The following is a 21,876-nucleotide window of genomic DNA, read 5'->3' on the forward strand; positions in this document are numbered from 1 at the left end:
GACATTCCCGCAACCACGGTGCTGTCGCTTGCCTGGCCGCGTTCTGCATCTAGGGTCCGGCTGGCGTGTCCCGGGCACGCTCCGGGGCGGAGGCTGGTCAGTGCGGACACAACAGTGACACGATCCTGACGGTGACCACGGAGCGCGGAGCACCCGATGCGCCTGGGCCCCCGTCTCGGCGCATCGACTCCTGGGTTCTCACAACAGCCGGAGAAACCAGGTGCTCCGACTGTCCCCGTGCCACGATGGGGAAGCCAAGTCACAGCACAGTTGGGAGGTTTGCCCGAGATCCTGTGCACTCGTTTCAGAACAAAGGTCACGCTCCCGGGTCCGGCGCTCAAGCTCGTGGCTCGTCACCATCCCGGTCTCATCTCCAGTCGGCCACACTCTCTCGCTGCCCCACGACGTGAGCGGATTCCTGGCCCCATGCTCCCGCTCCCTGCCTCTGGGCACCTCTCCCTCTGCCCAGGAGCCCTTCCTCGGCTCTGCCGTCTGTCTCGCTCAGTATCCAGCCAGCCACTTATTTTTCAGTGAGGGTGGTGAAGAGCAGGGACATGCTTATTAACTCCTGAGCGCCTCCCTGTCCCGTCTCTACGTTAACTTCCGTGGGAGGCCACATGGGAAAACGCAGGAAGGCTTCAGCCTTAAATCCAAGTCCCGGATTGCAGCCCTGGAGCCACAGAGGACCACAGATGACCACAGAGGACCACAGAGGACCACAGATGACCTAAGATGACCACAGATAACCACAGTTGACCACAGGTGACCACAGGTGTCTACTGCTGAGCCCTCATATGGCGTTTAAAAATTTGAATCAGTTGCTGACATACAAATTGGGAGATTTCGTAAGATAAATGTAGATTTCTAATCTCTATTGAATAAATTGAGAGCCTTGGGCTCACATCTGTGCATGGAAACCTTGGACCCTGTTCACATGGGGCATGCACTCTGCAGGTCACCATCGTCCCCACCCCTCCAGTGCTTCACATCTGGTCTCTTTACTCATTAGAAATACCAGTTAGGCCCCTGGAGGTGCTGGAGTTTACAACCCTTGCAGGTACAGTAGTTACTTTACCCTAAGCAATCATTTCTTCGTGCCAGGGAGGCAGAAACAAATGAGCTTAGCCTTCAAGACTCGTTTCAGATGTGGCCTCTTCCAGGAAGGCTTCCTTGATTGCCCCGACCGGATTGGAGGCCCAGGCCTGGTCCTGCCCAGAGCCCGGGGTGTACCTGTCTTTATAGTCATCACACAAATGAAAACAGCCAGTTTACTTGTCTGTTTCCACAGTAGAATGTGCCGTCCTCAATCCCAGCCACTGGCCTCATTTATCTTTGAATCCCCAGCCCTGATGCAGGGCCTGGGAAAGAGACAGCCTCTGAGCTTGTTGATCTCATGAATGAATGGCTGGACAAACAAACACCAAAACTGAATCAGCTGGACCCTCGGCTGCTCATCTCTGAAACCACGAGGTGAGCGAGGAATGTCTTAAGCTGCTTTCTGCTCTAAAATTCCAGTTCTGAGCCTCAGTTGAAAAACATCAATATTTAGATGACTGTATTTTCTTTCCAAATGCCCACAATATTTTATGTCCTGATAATATTTACGGGTTGTCCTCAGAGATAACTAATTGGATTTGCCATCCAGCTCGCCGGGAAAACGTATGGAGGACGGTCGCTCATTACTCACGCCAGGGGCGATAGCTCACTCCCCAAACTCTCACACGGTTGCGACTCAGAGAACACCGACCCGCGCGCGGGAGGGATAAATGTTCCTGCTGTCACCCGGGTCTTTCTCTCACATTTACCACTTGGACAGAGCCATTTGCATCTGAATTGAGCCTGCATTAAAATTTTGAGTTTACGTACTGTGGTTATAAACAAAGAGGTTCCGGGAACAGCGGCGGGTCGGTGGGGCTGCAGGAGCTGATCCCCCCACTTTCTGAGGATGGCGTTTCTCACTGACCTCAGGGTCCCCAGATGACCCACCTCTGTGCTCCTGAAGCCAGTGGCACATGGCCTGCTGGCTGTATTTCATTCAGAATGAGAGCGAGGGACAGGACCGGGGTTCCTGAGATGAGCATGGAATTAATGAGTTTCCTTCGCTCCCTTTTCTCTTTGTATTTATCCCCCGCCCCGATTTTCATCTTGGTTCATTTACCTCCCTTGCATCTTTCCAGGCTCCTCAGTTGTTTTTCTCTTTGGGGAAAATGAAACTTGAAAGGGCTGCATTGCAGTAGGTCTGTCCTTCTGCCCTTCCCACCGGACTTCGCGTCTCTGAAGTAGGGACTGTGCCCAACAGACTTTCATCTTCCGGTGTGTTCACCTCAGTGTGACCATGTGGTCGACAAGAGAAGGAGGGAAGGAAGGAAGGGAGGGAGGGAGGGGTGACAGAAATCTGACTTTGGCCGTCTGCGAGGTGTCTGGACGGCCAAGCACTGTGCTGGTCTCCCTGAGTTATTCCATTTAATCCTCACAGCTCCAGGGAGCTGGGGCTCCTCTTGGAGGTGTTTTTCTTGACCAGCAAAAGGAACGATGCCTACGGATGTTCGCAATATCTGGGGCCCTAGAGCACCTGCTGAAAACTACAGATCCTCTCCTGGGGCCCAGGATGCTTAGCAGTCCAGGAACACAAAGGTCTGTCTGCCGATTCAGGGCTTTTCTCAAACTGCCAGCAGGAGTGTGCTCTTCTTAGACGCCCTTAGAGCTTTCATTCATTCCCCCCTGAGCCTGGGGCAGAGCCCGGGTGGACACAGAGGACAGAGGAGACAGGGTCCTGCCCCGTCTCCTGATGGGCTGGGAGGTGCCCCCACCTGCCAGGATGCCAGCTCCAGTGCCAGGTATTCCCAGGGCCTCGAGGCTGAGTCAGGGTCCCATCCAATGTCTCTAGGCCCAGGCATGTCACCCAGAGAGGTGAGAGGGAGGCTTGTCCTATGTCACCTCTAAGGAACGTGCGGTGGACTCTCCAAGCACCTGCTCAGGGGAGGAACCTGTTGTTCCGTCAGCCAAAGGCGAGGGCCTCCTTCCTGCGCATCCTGCGATTACCCTTCTCTCCATTTCTCTTCGTTTCTCCCCCCGCCTGGCTGCTGGTCGCTCAGTTTCTGCCGCACAGAAGGGAAAAAGCTCAAAACTAACCTGGACTTCTGCAACGCGAGGCGAGTCTCTAACAGAGCAGTCCGGCGGCGAGCCAGGGCTGCCTGGGCTCCGGAACGGTGTGAGACTGGCCTCCTAGACCACGTCGCAGGCCCGGGTTGGCTCTGAGCGCCCCTTGGCTCCCCTCTCCTAATGGCCCAGGTTTGGCCATGGGTCATTGTCGTTCCCCATAGTATAGAAAAGATCAGGCAAATCATAAACAACACCTGCAGCAAAGGACTGAGAAAGGCCGGGAAGCCGACAGGGGAATAGGGGAGAGGGATTCTAGAACCCGATGTCCTAAGCCGGTCCTTGCCGTAAGGCCTGTCTCCCCGCCCGGCCCTCCCCGCCCTGACGCCCACCTGCCAGGACCCATCTTGTGGCTGGGGTGTCCACTCCACTGCTCTGCTCCCGGCCACTTGATCTAAGATTGAAATTTGTTCCAACCACCCAAGGACTCAAAACCATAACTACAAATCAGAAAATGGATGGATGTGTTTCTTTAAAAACCCGGGGGACGCAGTTTATTTTCCCTCCCCTTCGTGGCATATTTACCTGCCTGACTTCTTTGTGCAGAGTGAAAAATCAGAAGTCTCCGAAACTGGAGTCCGAGGGTCGTGCCCCCTCGGAGCCTGCACGTGGTATTTCTCCTCCCCAACGCCCCGAGGGGGGCCCCCTCTGCACCCTCGGGTCACCCGCACGCCTGCTCAAAGCTGCCCTGGCTCTGCATCCTCGCCGTGACCTTCGGGCCCTTCCCCGTCTCCCCACCCGCCTCCCTCTTGTTTGAACACTTTGCTCCAAACGCAAACCCCCTCTCCCTTTTGTTCTTTCTTTACTAGGATTTTTTTCCCCCTAAAGGGACACGTGGCTTCTCCCCTGGCTTCTTTCTGTCCTCACTAAAATGCCACCCATCTATCGAGAGCGTCCTAACCGCTGCGCGCCCAGGGAGCACAGCACCCTGGAACCCGGAGGATGCTGCACCCCTCGACCTACTTCTCCCCCTGGCCTGTGTCGTATGTGGCCTGACACCCTTAATGTCCCCCATGCACCAGGAGGACAGGGGTTTATTTTTGGGGTTCCCTGGCTTCACACGGGACTGTGCAGTGGGTGGGGTGTGATCAGATACGAAACCCTTTGAACCGGTCTGGGCTGTGCTAACAGGAGGGGCCACTGTCACTTCCCCAGCTTCCTCTGACCTCTGAACTCCGGTTGGGATGACCGGGACCATTCAATTTGGCGTTTTAACTGTACGCGCTCTCGTGTCGCAACTTAAAGTTTCAAGTTGGATTTATTTACCTATTTGATAAACATTTATTCAGCCGCAACTGCGTACGAAGCTCCTCAGAAATCCAGACTTGTTTCTTAAGAGCAGGGACTAGGTATCACGCCGGTGTTTTCTCTTTTCCTTTTTCGAATCTCTCACCTCGTGCCTGGGATGGCGCTGGTGGAGAGCCAGCCCAGGACAGATCAGAACAACGACAAAAGTGAGTCCCTGGGGGAGGCGTGGTTCGTGGGCTCCACCGCTCCCCGACGCTCACAGGTTAATGGATTAGGAGCGCCGCTTTCTTGGTGCAGATCCGCTCCCAGCTTAGTTAAGAGGCTCTTCAGTTTGAATTTGTTTGCATGAAAACAAGACGGTTCCAAATTTCTGTGTAAATCTGAAACCAGACAAGTTTCACACGGTTGCACATTTCAAAAAAAAAAAAAAAGTTCCGTTCCCGTTTGGTAAGTACTCTGTGCATCTGAAAGGAGAAAAAATCCCCCCGGTTTCCAGGCTCAAAGAGAGTCTTCATGTCCTGCCCCGAACCCTTGCTGTGCGGGGAGAACGCGTGTAGACTAGCTCCCCGACCCCTGGGCGCGGCTCCGGGACGCCGAGAGCCACTGTCGTGACATGGCAGCTCCAAGAAGCACTGTGGGACCTGTCAGAACCCCCCCCCCATAGATGCAAAATGCTCTTCCTTCCCCAGGTCGCCAGGATCCTTGATTCGGGGCTGAGCCCCCAGCCAGGCCCCTGTGACCCCGAATTCGGAGCTTTTCTCCTCCCAAACCTTTACCTTTCTGTCACCCGCGGCCTCAGCCCCATTCTTCAGGCCTGGAGGTATGCCAATTGTTTTTTTTTTGTTCTTGCAAAAAGGAAAAAAAAAAATCAAAAGTTTTCGGTAATTGAAATTCATGACAAATTGCAGACAGCTTTGGTCTCCCTCTTCTTTCTTTAGAACAACGTGTTCTGAGAAAAGTGTCTACTGACGAAACGGGTCCTGTGTAAAGCCGAGTGCGGCCGGCCACGCGGTGCTGCTCCCCGGGGCCACCCCGGGCTGGGGAGCCACCTGTGCCCCGCCCCAAAGTCCCAGGAAGACAAGGATGCCAGGTTGTGGTGTGGCCATATGGAAAAAAGGGGTCCCTTTTGTTCTGCGGCTGTGATGTCAGCAAGGTGGGCCCCAGGGGGAGTCAATGCAAAGGGTGCGGGTGCGGGGTCCTTAGCTTCAGCTGGTAAGTTATTCCATAAAGCGAGGGGTGTTCTGTTTACAGCCCAATGTGGGGGCCCCTCGCTTCCAACTTACTCCTGAGGCAAATGTCAAGGAACTCTCGCAGTCCCACAGAATCGATAATTCAGATCCAAGAAAAGGTGCTGCGCTTTCATTTTGTTTGAGTGTTTGCTTTCGGACTGGTGTTTTCATTGCTTGCAACGCATTTCTTGGATACATTTTCTCAGAAGAGATGTCTTTTTCTTTTCAAGGCCACACCAAGAATAGAACTTGGGCGTGTGCATGGGATGCGGGTGTCTTCCGGCCACCAGTGAGCTCATTACCGCACAGCGCAGTTTTCCGAGGTGCCTATCGCGTGGCTCTCTGGCACGGATACCTTTGCATGTGCGTCTGTGTGTGTGTCCACCTGAGCACCTCACGGAATAGTATACTCACACCTTCTTGTCATGCCCATTGAAATTCACAGGCAAGTTTATACAAATTTGGGGGGAAATTATACCTTTTCCAGTGTTTTAATTTCTTTCTTCCAGACATCCCTAAGAATACAGCAGAGATAGCTAAGAGCCACCAGCAGGGAAAGGCAAGTGAGGCGAGCGCCTGGGGCAAAAAAACTAAACGGAGCACGGCACACTCAGGAATCAAGAGAAATAAGCATTTAATGCAATTAAAAAATTAATGCATTAAAATCCATGATGAACAAAATACCTAAATTATAAGGAGAGAGGGAACCCGGTCCTGTCCACTGATGTTAGGAGACTGAAATAGACGTGCAGGCTCCTGGCATCCCAGACGATTTGGGCAAACACCTTGTAGGAAGACTAATAGCGCAGATTTTTATTTTAGAGCACAATTTATAAGCACCTCAGGGGTAAGTTCTGAAAACCGAGTCTCCCCCCCTCGCTGTGGAGGTTATGGAATCAGACACTTGAGCACTCCCGGCTGAATCTGTTTTCCAGTTCTGGACAAATACTTCTTATTTCTTAAAGCATCTCGCAGGGGGAGCTAGGGAGTAACACGCTGCTCAAAGGGGCTCTTTATAAAGGGACTTTTTGTGTGTGGTTGTTGCTGGATTTTGATAGCAACTTTTGAGCAGGGCAGAGGAGAATGGGTGGAGGGTTGGTAAAGGTCATTGTCAAGGACGTGGGATCAATTAGTATGCAGATCAGAGCCGGGGAGTTCAAAGGTATTGTTTCAATTCAATCACATTAGCCAGGGCCGAAATGAACAAACAGCATGACCTTAATCACCAAGCCTCACCCATTCATTCTGTGTGTGTGTGTGTGTGTCTGTGTGTTGACATGTACGGGTCTGGCTGACTGTGTGAAGATATGAAAAGGCTGTTCCCTTTTTTATTTGTGAAACGGAATATATACATTTCCTTCCGTGCATTTGAGGGACCATTTAATTGAAGGCGAGCAAACTGGATCCAGTTTTCAGTGCATGCCTTCCCACATACCCAGACACATTAAAATGCCTTGGGGGAAAAAAATCCCCCTCATAGAATGCCCGGGTAAGTTTTTCCCCCTCTAACTCGCAGACAACCCTTTTTAAAACGTGCCCAACCCTTTCAGGTCCCCCAAGCGAGAGGACCTGAAATTCCACATTCTAAAATACCGTCTCTGCAGCCTCAACACACCTTTCAGTCATGTGGTTAGAGCTATCCTGGGGATAAATGAGAAAATTTGGAATTTTTTAAACATCACAAGAAGAGCCCCCCCACTTCTCAGAGGAAAACCCACTTATTTTCCTCTTGTGCCGGTGTTACACGTTGGAATGTGCGCAAACCAATAGACGCCAGGCACTCACGTCCTTAAAAACACACGCGCGGAGGCTCGGAACCGGAGGCGTGTAATGTAAATAAGGCGCGTTCCGTCGAGAAGTGTATCTCCGGCTCACACGAGATTCTTGCACGGTTGGGGTGGAAATGAGGAGAGACATGGGGATTAGCCTCTGACAAAATATGACACTGAAACAAGATCGCCCGGTCCTGCCACACTTTGCCTCCCGAGTGGCGATTTATCTGCTTTCGCCTGTGAGTTTGCTGCACCCGTTTTTTTTTGCATAAACATTTGGTAAACGGCAGGAGGACTCGGAATGGAGGGGGTTACCCCTGGGAGCAGGAGGCTGCACCGGGGAGAGAGGCCCCTCGATATCTTCATTCCCATCGCAAATCCATTGGGATCCAGAACTGAGGTTTCCCCACTCCAGCCTCTGCCCCCACCTCTGGCCCAGGGAAGGCGGGTAATCACAGCTCGGGAGGGTGACAGATGCTCGGGAAACTCGACTCCCTCGGGCAGAGCTGCACCCCAGGGGGCCTCGAATGCTGGGGGAGGGACCAGGATCCCCGATGCGCTAACAGAGCCAGTCACTTTGGGCTCTACACTCCCTATCAAGTAAACACAGGACATCTCACCCCTGAAGGGTGATTATCGCTCCTGAAAAGGGGAAACCGCTTATTAAAGTCCCGTTCGGGGGCAGAAGAAAGCTAAGAATCATTATTGATAGAAATGAACGACCCGGGATTTTCCCTATGAAATTTTATTTCCTTTTGAAACTGTTTTGACAGTGGGGTTATTACTATTCTTATGACCGTCTTTAATTTCAGTCTGAAATGGACTGTTTCCAAAGCAGTTCTCGTAAGTGGAGGTTTCAAAGACCCTTTTCCCACGGCAGCCCTCCTCCTCTATTTTTAGGACTACTTTTATCTGTAGCACAATTAAAGACATTTTAAAATGTAAATCTGCCGCTCTGTCCCATAAAAATATTCACTCACTGTTTGGGATTTTATTTGAAAATATTAAGCCACTTAAAAAAAAAAAAGAAAACAAAACATGGTCCTTAAAACCGAGCATTTACTCAAATTAGCCACGGAGGCACCATTTCTCCTCTGATCCTGCCATTGCCATGTTTCCTCTGAATTTTGGTCTAGGGTGGGCACCTTCTTTTTCTTTCCTCTAAACAAGGTCATAGATTTTTTTTTTCCCCCTAAATGAGGTCCAGAAACCCCCCTGCAAGATTAAGTAAGTCCTTGCAGTGTTATAAAAGTGAGTGCTCCTTTCCTATAATAAAAGGTGTTTAAAAGGTTCGCTATAGCTTTAAACAGAATTACAATTTACTTCTTTCAAGTGTCCAGGCCATAAATTCTTCTCAATTCCCTCTCTCTCTCCTTGTCGGAATTAATGAGATCAGATCTGATCAGGGCGCTGATGTGTTCAGCGCCAAATCACACAACAGCCCGCGCACCGTAATGGAATTTGCATCTAATGCATACATAAATCAAACATCTTTCTGGACATTTTCATATGCATAATGTCATTTCATCCAGTTCTCTCTGAGCAGAGGGGGAGATTTTTCTCTCTCAGAGAATGACTTTCTTTAATGCTTTCATTTTATTTTCGCTGACTGCAGACCCGGGGAACGCGCTCGGTCGGAGAATCTTTCGGGGCGCGGTTGACAGTTCCTTTTCCAAGAGGGGTCCTTCACATTTATCATGCCTCTTCCTCGGGGGCTTTGTTATGCAAATGTGGCTGAAATTGATAATTCCAAAGTGCTTCATTTCGGCTCCTCGGCGGTTGGAGATGGTAGATAAAAAGAAACTGACAAGACACCCTGATTGCCCTCAATGCATGTAACTCTCTTGCTAACAAGGGGGGATATTGTTAAAAATTCCTATTGTCACGAGGGTGGCGCTCCCATTATGCAGGCCTTGCAAATTTCTGATTTGAATATTAACCCTTTAATCGCCCTACCCCCCCCAAGACCCCTCCATAAAAAAAAAAAAAATCAATTGCCATCAAATGGCATGAGGACCCCAAACATCAAATTATTCTTCTATTATGGTGAACAGCTGGGGTACATTGAAAACACTTCATCAATCATTTGTTCCCAAGGTAAACTTTACATTTATTTTCAAATGCAAAGAAAAGGGGTTATCTTAGGCAAAGGGGGGCCCCCCAGTGCTCAGTAAAGATGTGGTGACCTCATCTCCTTGCAGGTGCACAAAGGGCTGGAAATGAATAATTAAGGATAACAGTTTGTGAAAGGCGCCTGGCCTTCCCCCCCACTCCTGATCTTCTACAAATGGTGTTATCAGTATTTTAACTCGTCCACCCCCTGCCTTTCTGTTCAGACCAAACAAGGCTTTGGGCCGGGGGTGGGGGGGGTGGGGGGGTGGGGGGGGTGGTGTCTTCTCTCACCGCAAGTAAGTTTATTTTACCTGTCCGACCAGGCGAAGGAAAAAAGAAAAAAATCCCTGGAAGCCCTCCTCCCACTACAGGGCGCAGAAATCAGAAGAGTATTTTCAAGGAGGAATTGCAAATAGAGGCAGCTCTGGGCATTAGCATACCAATGAGCCGCTGGGAGCTCCGGGGCTGCTGAGGCCTCGTGGGCTGAGGGCTGCGGCAGGAACTGGGGCCAAAACCCTGGGCACTCGGGGAATCTGGTGATGAGACTTTTATGCTCCAAAGGAGGCCAGGGCCTCTGGAAAACCAAGAGCAGAAGCCGTCCTGGAAAGCCTCCTGTTACACACACACACACACACGCACACACGCACACGCACACACGCAATTGCAATTTCCCCAGAAAGTGATCAGGCCCATTCATAGCTTCCCTGATTGAAAAACAGAAACTTAACAGGAATTCGCCTGTCAGCTAATTAAAATTCGGGGACTAGGATTTCTTCCCAGCTTTCCCATGGTGACCTGTGTCTCTGGAAACGTCCACCAGGTTCATTGGCCTTGCTGCTGCTAAACCTTGGAGCCATTTACAATCCTGTTTTCTTTTGGAAACGCTGGTAGTTTAGGGAAACAAAACCTGCTGGGTGGTGCGTTACGCTTGAAAAAAAAATCTTCTCTTAAATAAAGCCCCTGAGCTTGGAGGTGGCAAAAAGCATCATCTCGGGCTCAGAGGCTAGAAATAACCCTGATGGTGCACTGCCCCCGAAGCCTATCAGAGGCTGCAGCAAAGTGGTTTATGCTCTCAGTTCTGTCGCCTTGCAGAGGGATACCTGCCAAATGATGGCCAATAAAAGGGGCGCTGGGTACTGCAGGCCCTTCGCACCCCTGCAGAGCAGGGGGGTTGCAGCAGGGCCTCCGTCTGGCATGCACGTTCACCCCAAGGTGCAGACACAGGTGCGTGTACTCGTGAGGATGCACATTCCCAGGATCACACAGCCATGCACAGACCAGGATGCACACAGCTCGCCAGGTCCTCGGGAGCCCGGGGCCTTCTCCTTGGCATTCCTCAACCCCATGTCAGTCTAGGTAGGAAGGCAAGTTAAACCACTGTCACGGTGACCTCCATGCAGTCTTCTTGCCGGTGCATTTTCCCCCCATCACCTGGAAACACTAAGCTAAATTTTAAATCTTGTCATTTAGTACCAGCCCCCCAGCCCCACCTCTCACAGATTTTTAAAAATCATACTGTTTATTGTAGAAGCCGCTTTGGGTAAAGTAGGGGAAATCGGGAGATCATCCTTCCCTTCAGTGTCCAGTGGGCCCACCAACCGGAGGGTGTCTCCCGCCTTAATGCCTTGTTTCGGTCCAGTCTCGATAGCTAAGCTCAGGCTGTTATCAATATCAGGCGATGGGCACATTTGCCTAATTAAGATTGCAGCCCGAACTCCCTAAACTTAGCGCTAGTCATTAAATCAGCAGGTTATAGTCAAAGCTGCAGTCAAAACACTGCTTATTCATTAATATCCGCTATGCTAATCAGCGCGGATAATAGTGGCAGCCGCTAAACCCCTCTGTCCAATCCCTGACCCCTCCCCCGCCCCACCCCCGCCCCCAGGGTCAAGTAGCTTTTAAAACCTTACACTTTTCTAGGAAAAGAGGAGCCTTATCTTTAGTTTCACAAGAAGCTTTTAGGATGCAAGATTTAAAGATGCACCTGTATGCATTTAATGTCTATTTTATTTTCAATTACACTTTGCCGCGGATCTAAATACCTCGCGTTATCTGTAGATTGCGTGATATCGTTGGGCACTTGAAAGTGAGTTGTGTTTTTTTTCTGAGTCTATTGGATTTGAGAGTATTCTTTTCATCTATTGGCAGAGCGGTTCTCCCCACCCCCCACCTCAGCTCCTTTTTAATAAGAAATCTCGGTAGTCGATTTCCATCTGCCTCCCTGCACTGACTAATGCCCAGCAGGAGCCAGGGTGTCGTGAGTGACCCGGAGAGGGGGGCCTGGGCCCGGGCCTGGTGCTTCCTTAGGCATCCTGGGTCCTCCACGCCTGGGCCAGGAGGGGAAGGGGGTGGGGATGCCGCTTTGTGTGCACAGAGGAAAGGTGTGGGACTGTCCTTGCTCGCTGGCATTTAATTTACCAGTTGCTCTGAGCTGGGGCTTTGGCAGGTTCCGCTGGAATCTGAAAGACAGCCTGTCACACCGAGGGCCTGCTGCCGACTGCTGAAATGGAGAAAGCTGGCAGCTATGCAAACAGTAACTGGGTTTGAGTTGTTTTGATTACAAGTTAAACAGAGAGTCGCTGGCAGGGCCAACGTATATCTGCGGAGGTTCGCACTCTCTCCTCTCTCTCCCTCGCCCCTCTTTTCCTTTCTTCCACTTGGCAAAGCGCGTGCACGTGGCCCACCCGGGGCCGCCTCGGCTTCGCGGAGCCCGGGTTCCGTGCGACCAGGGGGAAGGGTCAGCGTCTCCCTCTGGGCTCACTGTCTGTTGCGTGGAGCGGGGTTAATCGTGTGAAGTGGAGTCCCGGGTCCGAAGCCAGCAGCGCCTTCGGAATTCTCCCTCCAGGTGGTCTGCGGGGACAGAGCCCGGTCTTTCCAAACCTCGCATTATTGAGAGACACCGCGAGGGTCTGGAAATTAAGCCACGTTTCGAATATTCGCCCAGAGAGAAACGGGAAGGGAGGGGGGGTTAGCTTCGGCCGCGAGCCACTTTCATTTGACCGAGGCGGTGACGCTCCCACCTGTCAGGGCTGTCCCGGCCGGCCGGCCGGCCTGTTTGGGCCAGGGGACATTTCCTTTTATGGGATGGGATGGCCTGCCTGCCTGGTGACTGGGGGAAGGCGGTGGGGACAGAAAGGAAGAAAAGTGAGAAATCTCAACCGATCTTAGGTAGGCGAGGGAAAGGCACCGGCCCTTGCATTTCCCTGCCGTCCAGGGCCTCTCTCATTCAGCCAGGGGTTTGCAGGGCGGTGGTCCTGGGACCCGGGACGGAGCTGCCCCAGCAGCTCTAAGCTGAGGCCGTGTTAATTCTGGAGGGAGGGCAGGATGACATCCAATGGCTGCTGTCATTGTCCTGGGCTGACTGGCTGGAGGTGCGTTTCCCAGAGAGGTTGTTTCACGTGGCAACAAACACATTTGATTTACAGAAACGGGACTTTGTTACCCCCCCCCCCCCCCGGCCACAAGTGGAAAGCTGAAACTCTGAACACTGTGACAGAGTTCTTGGAAAGAGCCCAAATATATCGATTCAGACTTTTTTTTAATCCACCCATTTGACCATAAAAACACACACCACATTTTATTGCAAAATGAGAAAAAAAAAAAACCAACCCCCAAACACTGGGCTCAGTAATGTGTCTCTGAAGAAACTGAGTTCTGAAAGGGCCTCATTTGGACAAAGTTAATTACTGCACAATAATTGCATTTTAAATTCCGTTTCGTTCTAGATGCAGTAAATTGTAAAGCCCCTGATTAGGGAAAAAAGTAAGTTCCTGTGCGCATAACTTGTTAATTGCCTTTGTCAGAAACTGACATCCAGCTACCTCCTGTCCCCCTTGAAGAAATAAGACTCCCTGAGCTGGAGCAACACACGCCCCACAGATCAGAAGGAGCTGGAAGCTTCTAGGCCAGAGGAGCTCGGAGCTGCACCTGCCAGGGAGGCCAGGTGGGCTCCCAGCGTCACAGTGCAGCCCCGGTCACGTGCCATGTGCTCTGGGACATAAAAGAGAAGACCAAGGATGTTTAGTTGAGTCTCACATCCTCCCCGCTCTCTTTCTCTTGAAGTCTGCAGTTCAGTCCTCTCTGAACCCTGTGCGTCAGCGTCATGAATGGTTCCGTTTTTTGTTTCTGACTTTTTTCTCACGGGTAATATATGCATAAAATACAGTTGACCGTCTTAACCATTGTGAGTGCAACCAGCATCCCTGTTTTCAAAAAGTTTCATCACCCCAAACAGATTCTGTATCTGTGAAGCAGTAACCCCCCCCCCCCCGCCTCTGGTAGCCTCCAGTCTACTTTTTGTTCCTGTAAATTAGCCTGTTTTTAGATATCTTGTGTAAGTGGGATCATACGCTCTTTGTTCTTTTGTCTGGCTTAATTCACTTAGCGCAGTGTTTTCAAGGCTCATCCATGTTGCCACCTGTCTCGGAAATGTTTTCGTTTTTCTGGCCAACTGATATTGCACGGTGTGGATAGGCCACGTCTGTCTGCACAGTCCCTGATGGACACTTGGGGTGCCCCCACCTTTAGCGCTGCTGTGAACATTCGTGTGTAAGTATCTGTTTGTGTCCCTGTTTTCAGTTCTTTGGGGTAGACACCTAGGAGTGGAACGGCTGGGTCATAGGATAGTTCTAGGTTTACTTTTTTGAGGAACCTTGTGGTCCTATTGTACATGAGAGGAAACTGAGGCTCAGGGAGATTAAGCAAAGTTGTCTACTGCATGGAGACGGCCAGTCCCAGAGCTAGGATTTCAAGTGGAGTTTGTCGGACCTGGAAGCTTGGGTTCTTTCCCTGTCATACTTCCTCCCCCAAGGTGAACGTTTCCTTTTGACCCTCGAGGGGACTCCCAGCCATTGCAAGGTGGGACATTTACTTCCCAGGTTTTAAAGAGACCAAACCGATGTTGTTTATTTTTAGAAGGGAGAGTGCAAGGGACAGATGGACACTGGTGAACTCACATGATTTGTGGATTTCCATCATTTTTTTCCAGTCTCCTTCTAGGTTCCTCATTTCACTCTTCCGTCAGTGAGCACGCATTCCAGGTGTTCTGAAGACCGCCCATTGCTCCGTTGTGGTCTGTGTTGTCTTGTGTGTTGTGCTGGATAGAACCAAGGGCTCAGCATTGCGGGTCTGTGTACACGGGCAACTAGAGGCCAGGGATTTCATAACTAAGTGTTTACAGATTATTTCTGTGGTGCTTTAACATGGAAAGCATCCAGGGAGATTAATTTTATGGGCTCTTTTTACCGGGGTAACATTTCAAAAGCCCGATTCGGGTTCAGTTTCATCAGATTTTTCTGGAAACTTTGCCTTAATCATTCACTGACTTAAGGCAGAAATGTAGTCTAACTTTAAAAAATTTTACTGTAATCTCTTGTGAAATTGATTTGACTGTTGTTGTTTAGTTCAGGATTTTATACGATTGCTATTTTCAGCATTTGAAAAATCTGTATTAGCCAAGATAAAAATGTTTGGCTCCTCACACGAAATACTCAGAGTCACAGTTAAAATATATCTGGCCAACCGAATCCATTCTTTTTAGGAAGTACAGTTAAATACAGCTCATTTTTCCACGAGGTGGCATTAAAAGTTGCAGGTCCTTGGAGTTGCCATTCCACTTGGATACATGGGACCTTTCCATTTTTTTGATACTAAAACCCTCTGTTAAAGGTAATTTTTTTCCAATTCTTTAACCCTCTTTGATATACAACAAATTCGAAGCATTCTTATTTCAGGTTTGTAATTTTTTCAGGGTTATTATTATTGTTTTCAGTCCATTTCCACCCTGACCCTTGCCCAACCCAAATGAATCCCTCCTTTCCTTCTAAGGTTATGAACTTGTCCCAGTTTGCCTGGGGCTTTCCCAGCTCTGGAAAGTGTCATGACGGAAAACCTGGTAGGTGGAGGGAACACCGGGACAGCTGGCTTCTCTGCTCCGTCCATCACCCCCCTTCCCAACCCTTAAACATGTGAATTATGACTCCCAGGTTCGTTAGTAAGCAGGCCTCACTAATATGTCAATGGATTGGTGAAACTGTCTATGAGTGCAAGACATTAGGTCGATGGCGTAGTCACGGCCGGGGCCATTAGGGCTCTGCTACGTTAAGAGCGGCGTGGACTCTGCGCTGTTGACTGGACAGAGGGAACGTGCGCGTGTTTTCTTGGATCGTAACGGCCACGTGAACGGAGCTCGCGCGCTGTAACGCGCTCGGACACCGGTGTCTGTTTGGGTGCGATGAGCGATTTCCCACTTACGGGAAGGTGTTATCAAGTGCGTGAGCGTCGCCCCGCATGGAAATGAACCACTGCCCAATTGTTGGTACCACGTAGGTCTCAATACTTTGGCTCTTGAGCACCTTTTCTTTTTTTGCTTTAAATATGTCAAAGAGGCTACTCTGTCTTATGGACTAATGGCCTGCAAAATTGCTTCTTGCAAAACGAAGGCCATTTAAAGCTTCATAAATTCATATAAATAGACATTTGAAATATATAGATTTTTACACGTCTATCGACTTACTTGTTAGGGGCTGTGTAAAGAATATTTGCCAAGGGTGTTCCATTTCTCCCCTTCTAGAAATGTGAAAACATTTGGATTTGAAAAAGTAGGTTCCCAATCATGAAATTAAAAACTGAAACAAAAACCAAAACAAGTTTGACTGCCCAGGCGCCAGGAGGAAAAGGCAGAGACACAACGTGTGAGGGGGCGATGGTTTCCTTAGTCGCGCTAAAACGGCACGAATTAGGGGCACGAACGTACGTTCTAAGTGATTTACGACACTTGAAATGTATTTTAGAAACGGTCTCACGGAGGCAATAACAAAAGCTGGCTGTTATTCATAGAACGGATAAAAGAACATGAATCTAAATATGGACCTGGACAGCTGTCTCTTAAAAGGATCTTATTATACCATTTATTTAAATTATTTCCTTAAATTTTTCTCTTTCGACAGTGCACTTAATCCTGCAAAGTGGCATTATCCCTTTGTTTATATTTTAACTTCATCACCCTTCTTCTCTCACCGTTTCTCTGTTGGTGTAACTCTTGGTCTCAACTTATCAATAACTTAGTCAATAACGGCCCATTATTCTTAGCTTGCCTAATATTATTAACTCTTTGTAATAAGCACATAGACCACCAATTTAAAAGGGGCTTATTATTCGGAGGCTAAAAATACCTTGTTAAATTGCATAAACTTAACAATTATATATGTTTTCTCAAATGGAGAAAAAAAAGTCAAGAATCTATTAGAAAGTAGGCCTAAATGGCTGTCACCTTTGGTTTTAAAAGCATTACAAGTGGCCGCAGCTCCTTTGCCGTTTATGGGCACAGAGAGCAGTGGAACACCTTGGTGAAAAATACGCTTCCGTCGTTAGGATCGGAAGCAAAAGCATTGCGCCCTATTTGGAATATTAACTGATGCAGAGCAGAGAGTGACATATTTTTCACGAATTAAAAACTGAATCAAGAAATCCAATTTATTTCGTTACCTTCTGGATGCGAAAGCCCGGTGTCCCTGAGACCTGCGGATAGAAGTCCTCCGGTGGTCGGTTACACGTGGTTCCAAAAGGACAGTTGGCAGCATCCTCGGTCTGTGTTTGACCCCAGGTGTTGACACCCCTAAAGCTTATCTGATTTTCACCCTTTGCAAGGGAGATCACCGAGGTTTGTCCATGGGGTTCTCTACCCAACCATTTAAAATTTTCTCTTAAGGGAAAGCCTCAGCTCATTCACGCTCCATTTCATCTGTAAAATGGGGCCGATAAAGCAGTGGGGCCAAGACACCTGTGCCAACTTGAATTATGCAAATTTTGAGTTTCAAATAAAACATGAATACGGTTTCCTACATCTTCATTTGAGATCGTGAGACTCAGAAAAAAAATATTTTGAAATGTAAAGAAGTAGAAGACTTCGAATCCTTCCCGTCAAGAGAGTTGTACCCGGTACAAACGCCGTGGCTCCATCACGCTCCTTTCTCAATCTGGAAAAATGACACGCTTGCCATCCTGTCGGAATGACCCACACGGCGTGAGTTTGAATTAGGTAAGTTCATCACGAAGGGGGACCTTCAGAAACCCCTCGGGGACAGTGGCCCTTCCTGATTTGGCAAGAAGGCCTGTGACATCGCGTGCAGGCTGCCTGGCAGGCTGGGGCCAGCATTTCCCTGAGCCAGTGCGCGCACCCTTAGGAGCCCGGAGGGCGTGGGGCTGCTCTGCTCCGGCAGCCACAGAAACTCCCTTCCTTTCAAAAGGCAAAGATCCTGCTGTTCACTCAGGCGATGGGTCTCCCAGCAGAGTGTAAAAGCTTTATGCTCTTGGTAGGGAGCCAGAATGAATGACTCGCTTCCATTTCCTACAGTTACTCTCATAACCACCTGACCTTAGGGACTAATTAGAAACACTTAAAAAGTTAAAAATGAGTGTTTTCCAAAGTCTAGCTTCTAACTTCTTTTTAAAACAAATAAATGGTTTGTCGCGCCTTTCACAGCATCGTACAAATAACATCAACTTTCCAGGAGAAGCGAATCAGTTCTCTTATCTTAAAGGTAATTAATTGGGACCCTAAGATGGTATCCATTCGGTTGGAGCTTGGGGGGAAATATTAAAGGCCTGAGATGCATGTCCAGAGCCGAATTTCACAACAGGACTCTGATCAGCCTCCAGCAGGACCTGAAAACGATCCGGAGATTTCGGGCCTGAAATAGGGGATGGGCCCATTATGTGCTGATTCTCTGTAAAGTTCTAGGCAGGAACATGCTATACGGAAAGCGGAAAATCTCAGTTAATTATGTCAGGTGCCCGAGGCTGGGTTGGAGGAAGAGAGGGCTTTTGGAACAAAAAGAAGGTGAAACAAAATTGTAGCCGCACATTCATTTACGGGGATATGTTTTTGTGCATGTGATGTGTGTTTTGAGATAGAGACAGAGAGAGAGAGACACATGGAGAGAGATCCAGACCCCGAGAATCAAATTGTTTTTAAATGTGTGCACCGCAAATATTTTTCACTGTAAAAAATGTTTCGAGGCTGTGCCGGATGTCTTGCGAGTGTCTTCCTGTTATTATTCCCCTTGTCTTCCCCGATGATATGTGACATTATTTTGGAATGCTAATGCTTGGCATACCATAGGAAAAATACTCGGAAAGTATCTATAAAGTAAATAAGCTTTAATTAAATATCATTGTCAAGCATTAATCATCGCGGCGCCGCTCCCTGTGGAAATAAGGGTGGATATTCAATTTGTTTGGATTATGCATGAATTTTCGAGGGAGCCCTGTTTGTCTGGGGCTGCGCCCCTCGCAGCCGAGCCCCCCCCCCCCCCGGGCGCCCCTGTCCTGGAGCCCATAAGGAGGGCTCCTGCTGTGCCTCCGAAGGAAGGTCGGCTGGTTTTTATTGTGCAGAACAGAGTGAGAAATATGTTTTGAAAACAGAACGAGTGTCTGTCCGCAAGCACTGCGTCAGATATGGAGGGGGGTCTGTCTCTGTCACTCTGCACATCCCCGCGCACAGGTGCTGGGATTTTTATTCCAAGCAGGGAGACTGGGGAATTGTCATCAGAATTCGAAAGCGGCGCGAGCACGCTGCCAGGTGTCGCCGACAGAGGAATCTCCTCCGGGAGCTCCCACTACCTGCTCTTCCTGGGGAATTTTTAGTTGGAAATGGCAATCAGTTCTGGACAAGTTCAGGTTTCCCCAGTGCAGGCCGAGTCACGGCCTTCTTGAACCCTCCGCTAATTTCGCTGCTTCCTCTGACCCGGGAATGCTTTCTATTAAACGTTCTATGCGGAAAACCCCTTAAAACCGTTGCTAATGAAAGCAAGGGTGGAGTGAAGTGTGGCGCTGGGAGAGGGAGAGGGAATGAGCACTTAGGATGCTTTGAAGGCTACGGGAGCTGAGGCTCACGGCAGCCTGGAAAGCGACCCTTGTGCATTTTGATGTCCAGACCAGAAACAGAAGACGGGAGGCCGAAGGGTCATGTTCAAGGTTACACAGCTGGTAAGTGGGGTTCCTGGAGTAGGACCCAAACTCTCTTTACTCCAAACCAAGGCTCTTTCCACTAAAGCATCTGCAAAGGTTCATTTGTAAAACAATTATGGCGCATTCAGTATCTAGCTAAGTGAAGGAAACAATGAAAAGCAATTTAAAACTGATTAAATAACAAACCTTTCAGACCTACAGGGGATAAGATGCATAGGGAGGGTATTGTGACCTCTGTAAGCACCTCTGGTTCCCCTGACAACACTGTCCTTGTTCAGTCCCATCACAGTCCGCGGAATCCCCGAAGTCAGGAAAGCTTCTGCCACTTGATGAGCCAGACACAGGGTCCCCAAAAGGAGCTGGGGACAGAGATGAACAAAGACGGTCCCTTTCCTCAGGAAGTCAACAGTCTCTCATTAGGGGAGGCAGGCACACCCATCCATCCACCCATCCATCCATCCACCCACCCATCCATCCATCCATCCATCCATCCATCCACCCACCCACCCACCCATCCATCCATCCATCCATCCATCCATTCGATATTTACTGGATACCCAACACCGCAACCAGGTGGTGAGAACCCAGTGCAGACTGGCCACGGTCTTGTTTAAAGACAAGGAACAGGCCGTTCCATAAACTACGACCATAGGTGTGACCCAGTCCTTGAGGATGGGAAAGTGTGAGCGTCAGCAGAACCTGAGCAGGGGCCACCAGGGAGGGTGCAGTGGTGTGAGGAAGACTTTGGGAGAAGGACCTAGGGATTGGTCAGGTAAGATAAGGAGAACTGGAATGGCAGGCAGGAGGCAGGTTGCTGGGTGGGGCTTGGGGAGGCTGAGATGGGTATTTCCAGGTGGAAGTGGTAAGAGGGAGAGATGTCGCCCTCCATCAGGTGCCCTGCTGGGTCTTTCCAAGTTTACCTGCAGCCTCTGGGGCCTCTGAGAAGCCATTTGGTCTGGAGAGAGTCATGGTCAGTGGGGCATCTCAGACCTATCCTCCCAGAGGGGCTTGGCATGAAACAGATGCTGGTTGTTAGGGACTAAATCATGTGCCCCCCAACTCATACGGTGAAGTCCTAATCCCCCATATCGCAGAATGTGACTGTATTTGGAGATAAAATTTTTTAAAAAGGCCATTAAGTTGAAATAAACTGCCATATGTGGGCCCTAATCCAATAGGACTGGTGTCCTTACAAGAAGAGGGGATTAAGACACAGACACACAGACTGAAGGGTGACCACCTGGGGACGCAGAGAGAGAAAGAGCGGTGTCTCTGCTGTCTCTTCTTCTTAGGACACAAGCTGTATTGGACGAAGGCCCCACCCTTAGGACCTTTACCACCTCCTATAGGCCCCACTCCAAATGCAGTCACTTGGGGGTTGGGGCTTCAGCAGAGGAATTGGGGTGAGGAGGGGTAAGCAATTTAATCCGTGATTATGTTTCCCTCCTGGAGGTGGGTAGTTTTCCTCTTTCTTGCTAAGATCAGGAGGCAGTGCTGAGCTCTCATGCTCGCTCTGTCTGAGTTCAAGGCCCACACTCGTACCCCTTCCTCCCCCCGACGCTGCGGGCCCCTGGTCAATGGGCCGTGGCCCGAGTTTGCAACATCTCCGTCTATTACGACGCATTTTGTTCAATCAAATGTAATGAGGTTTGTGGAAGCAGTAAACTGAAGTTACTTTCGAGCAGGAACTGTATTTAGCACCGTTAATTGAATCAGTCTAGTTAGTGCGAATAGAACAGTGGCTGGTTGCCCCGTAACAAGGAAATTGAGTTTCTCATCAAACTGCTAATTTGTGTCCTGTTACACTGCGGAACGCGTCACAGGCCCGTGCCCCGAGTCCCCTTGCAGCCCAGTCTGACTTTGGGCAAATCCTGACACTATTGGTACCTTGAGGCCCAGGTGGCCTGAGGGGACAGCAAGGGGCCCTCAGCTACTGAGCGGGGCTGGATGCGCATGGTCACGTTGAATCCTCTCTGTGCTAAGAGGCATTGGTTACAGTGGGGAAACTAAGTCTCAGAGAGGAACAAGGTTGAACGACGCTGGAGATGGAGAAACATGCTGAAAACTCTCAGCAGGGTGCCTTTTGCCTGCCCAGTGTCCATTCCCTCTGCTGATAACTGTACCCGATGTACCTTCAGGGCACTCGGATGGCGGCAAAGGCCTGGACACTCCTCCCATCGACGGGGAATCTACTTCCCCTCCCCTTGAGCCTGGCTGGCTGCAGGGCCTGGTTCCACGTCTAGAGCCCAGAGGAGGCTGTGTTCAGGGCCTGGGTGGCTGGGTCATAGGAGTCTCTCTGTGCCTCCTCTGGCTTCCTGGAACCCAGGCGCCAGGCCATGGGGAAGCCAAGGACGACCCATAAAAGGCTCCCGCGTGGACGAACAGAG

Source organism: Miniopterus schreibersii, assembly GCF_964146895.1.
Source record: "Miniopterus schreibersii genome assembly, chromosome: 1".
NCBI classification, from domain to species: Eukaryota; Metazoa; Chordata; class Mammalia; order Chiroptera; family Miniopteridae; genus Miniopterus; species Miniopterus schreibersii.